The sequence below is a fragment of the Sciurus vulgaris genome (genome assembly GCF_902686455.1).
Source record: "Sciurus vulgaris genome assembly, contig: HiC_scaffold_629_arrow_ctg1, whole genome shotgun sequence".
Lineage (NCBI taxonomy): Eukaryota > Metazoa > Chordata > Mammalia > Rodentia > Sciuridae > Sciurus > Sciurus vulgaris.
The window spans coordinates 10,125,360-10,130,802 of record NW_027632956.1 but is presented as its reverse complement, the minus strand read 5'-3'; the positions used below and the strand labels follow the sequence as shown (position 1 = coordinate 10,130,802).

General features: G+C 40.3%; 1 pseudogene across 1 annotated transcript; it reads right to left on the bottom strand.

Annotated features, from left to right (window-relative positions):
* Nucleotides 1-3,961: 3,961 nt before the first annotated feature.
* LOC306652124 (inhibitor of growth protein 1-like) lies at nucleotides 3,962-4,935 on the bottom strand (annotated as a pseudogene). Its single transcript has one exon. The product of its transcript is annotated as an inhibitor of growth protein 1-like (transcript).
* Between the last annotated feature and the right edge of the window lie 508 nt (nucleotides 4,936-5,443).

The window sequence follows — 5,443 nt, the reverse complement described above, 5'->3', positions numbered from 1 at the left end:
ACAACAGCAAGCTGTGACCCAGAGTGTTAAGAAAGGTTCACAGAGCAAGAAATACTGCAGTATATCCCTGAACAATGAGTGCAATTTCCTCAATCATTACAAACATTGTTGATACTTGAAATGGAGTATTTTTGCAAAAGCACACCTATTTTCTGCTCAATCTCTTATCTGTGAATCATATATTTTATATGAAAATAAAATGCTTGACAGTTTGTGGTTTGAACTAATGGATCTGCCTTTAACATGTTATGAGAATCATGCAAAAGGTTTGCTAAGTTGGCTCTGAGAATTTGTACTAGTTAGTTCCTTTGAAATTTGATGTTGCTGGTTCAAGATCACACTTCTTAGAACCGTGGTTTAAAGCCTTAGCTATCTTTTTCAGTTTTCTCTAGAGGATAAGCTACTCTTATCTCATTAGTTTCTCATCTGGAGTTTTGACTGCAGGGTGTCTCAATATGTAATCACTCAAATGAAAACAGTAGAACAGTACCAAAAAGACATTTAAAATTTAAAATTAAATTCCAATAGACAAAGGATTCATCAAATTAGAAGATTCTCTGTTGCCTTTGTCAACTTCAAGATTTTCTTTTTTTGTGTGGCAATGGGGAGTGAACACAAGGACAATCTACCTCTGAGTTATATGCTCAGGTTTTGTTTTTGTTTTTGTTTTGAGATAGGGTCTCACTGAAAATCTCCAGGATGGCATTGAACTTGTGATCCTTCTGTCTCTCAACTAGCTGGAATTATAAGCATGTACTACTGTACCTGGCCCAATATCACTTTTAATTTTCCCAATTTATAAATTATACAGACATATGATTATTGCTTATTTTGGTAATAGGTATAAAACCCTGGGGTACTTTATTCCTGAGTTATATTCCCAGTTGTGTTTTATGTTTTAGCTAAGTTGTTGAGGCTGGTCTCAAAATTGTAATCCTCCTGCCTCAGTCTCCTCATTCACAGGACATAAAGGCAGGTGATGCCTGGTGGATTTTCATTTTTTTGGAATCTGGGGTCTTACACTTGTTCCTTCATTTTCAAACTAATTGTACTGTAGAAAACATTACTGCTATGGTCTGCAAGTATGTTTCTCCTAAAACACACATGTTAAAACCTAATCACCACTGTGATGGTATAAGGTGTGTTCACTGGGTGATCATTAGGGAAGAGCTGTCTTGCCCCTTTCTACCATGTGAGGAGAGTAAGAAACTGCTGTCTGTGAACCAGAGCAAGCCCTACCAGATAGTGAATCCCTTGATCTTGGGTTTTCCTAAGTTTGCATAGCCATAAGAAATAAAATTATTTAAAAGGTTCCCAGTTTTTGATATCTTGTTGTAGCAGCCTTCACAGCCTAATACTATTATCATCTTCTCAACAAACTAAACTTTTTTTTAAATTAATAAGGAAATGCTGATGTGTTGTTTTTGTTTTCAAATAGAGAAAAAATTAATACATTGAAGATAATTCTTTAAGAAGTAGTATTTGTTTCACTGTTTTGTTATTATTTTTATTTTTGGGGCTGGAGAGTGGTTAGAGGTAATTAGCATCTGAAACAGTACAAAGAAAACTGCATAATAAACCAGTTCCACATTTAGTAGGATATTAACTTCGGGTTTCTGCCAGACACTGTGGAAAAAATGACAGACATGAAACAAACTCAGCTTGACTCTACAAATCATGATAGAACCCTATTACATAGAACAGGTGGTAGGAAATTACTAAATATAAAAAAAATAAAATAACAAGCTGGTGATATATCTCAGTAGGTAGAGTGATTGCCTTGCAAGCACAAGACCCTGAGTTTAATCCCCAGCACCACAAAACAAAACAAAACAAAACAAAAACCCAAAAATGTGTCAGGAAGGTACTAGGTATTTTATGGCAATACTGGCAATAGATGGAGACCTCTAATCCTTGAGGCTGAAGAAAATATGGCAGTGTTAATGTCATGCCTCCAGGAGGAAAGAACCCAAAGGATGATGACAGCAGTTTATATGTTGAGCAAGGTAAGTTCATTGAACATTGACTGAATGCCTTATGCATTTAATTGTCAGATTTATGATATAACAAGGCTTCTGCTTACATAGTACTGTCAAAAGAGTGCCAAACAAGTATAGCACACTTGGAGTATTTTCTGCTGAATAATAAAATTGAAGTCACCCAGTATGAAGAATTAGAGCAAGTTACTTCTCTATGGCTAGGACCAGACTTTCTCTAACAATGGATGAAGAAATCTAGGAATACATTGTCCATGGACAATCACATTAAAGTCTAACTAGATCTCTAATTCTAGAAGATAAAATAATTTAAATTATTATTCAATAATGGGTATTAATATTGTAGCAAACAATGGGTATAAAATATTTATATTGTAACAAACCTTGTAACAAGCTGTAAGAGGAAAGAGTGGACACATTAGGAATGCACCAACTTTTATTGGTTACAAAGAGTAGCAATACACATACACAGTAATTTAATGATATGATGAAATTGTTAAATGGAGACATAATCAGAAATGGTCTGATGGTGAAGGTGGATGGTACCCTGAGGTATGTGTACCCAGGAAGATAAAGAGCTGCTAGCTTAATTATTTGCAGTTGAACTATCCTCATAACACTGGCACTTTTTATTAATAAAGTACATATTAGTAGCCTTATTAAAAATAAAGTAGTGGTTGGAGATATAGATTAGTTGTGGAGTGCATGCCTCCCATGTAAAAGGCCCTGGGTTATATCCCCAGCACAAAAAGGAAAAGAGAAAAAAAAAACTGTGTTTAATGGTAATTTATTAGAAATCTAGTTGTGAAAAAGTGCTAGAGCAGAAAGGAAAAAGAAAATATGTGAAGAAAGGAAGGCAAGTCAAAACAGATGTTCAATGACTTTCACCCTCCTCTAACTTAGATTAGTATTTGTACTTAGTTTATTTATGGTAAGATATTTTCATGCACTACAATTTCTGCTTGGAATAGCAGAAAACTAATCCCGTAAAACTGTTCTGCAAGTCTATCACCAGGAGTGCTCCAGGCAAAGACAAGAGAGTCAAAAATGGGACTACATGAATCTGTGGCCCATAACTACACTACCGAAGAAGGTCAATGAGTAGAGATTTGCATAGTTCAGAGCCCTGGGTATACACTCATACCTTAGGCTCGAAATTATGTTGAGCTGAATAGTTGGTTGCCTTACCAGCAATTTGGTTCTTAACTTATTTTATGATTTGTAGCTTTTACCTTGCTAGTGTGTCCTTTCTAAACACTGTGTACCTGATCATTTTCCATGAAAAGCAGTAACCTGTTTATCGAGGGTTTTCTAATTCTAATATACCTTAGGAAACCAGTAAGGGCAGTCTTCAATCAGGATCAGTATTGGCAGTTCTTTCCTAGCTGCCTGATTAACATGCCATTCTTTCTCTCATTCTCAAGTCTTTCCTTAAGTACTATGTTGCAGGATGCTTAAGCACTCTGAGTGCACAGCATCTTCAGTTTGTCAAGTATTATGCACTCATTGACTGTTCAAAGTTCCATCCCCCAGTCAGGCCAAGGACTCAGGGAGCTGAAGGTCCATATTCAGAAACCCGAGGCGAGAGGCTCAGCTCAGGAACTGCCTACCATTAACATTGGTGGGCAGAACTTCTGGAAGGTATGTGGACACCTTTTCTAAAAAGTGTTTAATTCAAACCTATATTTTGTAGTTCCTAAAATGTTGATCCACAGCACACTGTCATCTCACACATGTGACCAGTGAGAATGAAAGGCCAAGAGAATCACTGCCCTCCCAAAGAGGTTAACTGCACCTTTTCTCACATTTCTTGAAAATATACATTTGACAATTCACACACATCAACATAGGCAGCAATGCAATACACACATGGACTGATTCTGTTCTACTAGAGAATGTCCATAAACTACCTTTTATAGGCTTTTTTTTTTTTGGAGTTCTGCAATGCTTTGCCCATCATTTTCTCATTTCTGCCCTTGCACATGGTACAGTACCACTTGTCCTGTGGTTTGTGACTGAGTTCCAAGTAGGAGAGGTAGAACATTCTGGTGGAGGCACTTGCTATTTCTGCAAGGTATCATTTCTCCATAGGTCACCTGATTGCACAGACAGTATGTGGGCTCATTTTCATCACTGGGAAGGTTTGCAGGGTTTGCTTCCTTCTGTGCTTTGGTCATGAATCCTGTTCTTTGAGGTCTTTGTGTTCTTGTCCTTGGGTGTTCCTGAGGTGACATCATCATGGTCATGATTATTATTAGATACATTCATCACTTGATTCACATTGTTGAGTGGCCACAGGGTACCCTTGTAATTTGACTTTTCAGCCTGTGCAACTGCCTTGTTCTTTGCCTTCTCTTGGCCAGCTTTGCAGCTGTTACTAGTGGTGTCCTTGATCCCTTGAGGTGTCTCCAAGAGTTCCACATGACTGTCCACTTGTCTGGTCTGGCTCTTTGCCAGTTCCACCATCTGACTCAGGATTTGAATCTTCTCATCGTCCAGCTCCTGGCTCTGAATCAGGGCTCTCTGGATGCAGCACAGCACTCAAAATTTTGGGGCACCATCTGTCTCTCATTTCAATTTCTCATAATGCTCATCCTGTTCTTTCAGGATTTCTTGGCTTTTCACTTCAAACTCCCACATCACTGAGACATTTCTCTTCAGGTGTAAAGGCAGAGAGTCAATGGAGGCCAGGTAATCCTCCACATAATTTGCCAGGTGGATCTGCTTCCTGTTGGCATGACTCAGCATGGTTCAGAGTGAAACCCCTCCACTCTGTGTGGCTCTTTGCTTTCTGCATCCCTCCCCCTAAAATCAAATCTGCAAAATGCAAAGCTCTTGCTCTCCCATGACCCCTGGCTCTCCCAGGAACCCCACCCATCTGGCCAGCAGTGGCACCTGCCCAGGCCACAGTACCCAGCATGTACTAGCAGGCCATGGAGGAGGGGCTCCCAGATGAACCCCCACTTGTCAGGCACTGTGCAGGGTAAAGGAGGCTCCCAGATGAACCCTCACTGGTCTGCTATGGTGTAGGTGTAGGCAGGCAGGTCCTAGTAGTGCCCACCCCAGAGAGAAGGTTGAGGGTTGAGAGTCAAGGGGCACTCGCTGGTGCACCAGAGTAGGGGGGCCCAGCCTGGTGGGCAGAGCTGCACTTGTCCCCTAATTGGACACTTTTAAATGTCCCCATCATGGGAAAGCCCTGAGCACTTCAGACCCTTTAGCGAGCACCCTCCAAAAAAAACTCCTGAAACTCACCATGTGAGTCATTGTTCCTGACCCAGGAACTGAATACACCTGGCACCAGAAGTCCCCGTTACTGGGGCGCAGCAGGGATGGGGAGGCATCTGCATCCCCAGGACCTCCACAGTGACTCTCACAGGACTGAGCCACTTTGCTTGCTCACCAGTGCCCAAACGAGGACAGGAGGGCTGGAAGCAGCACTTAGCTCT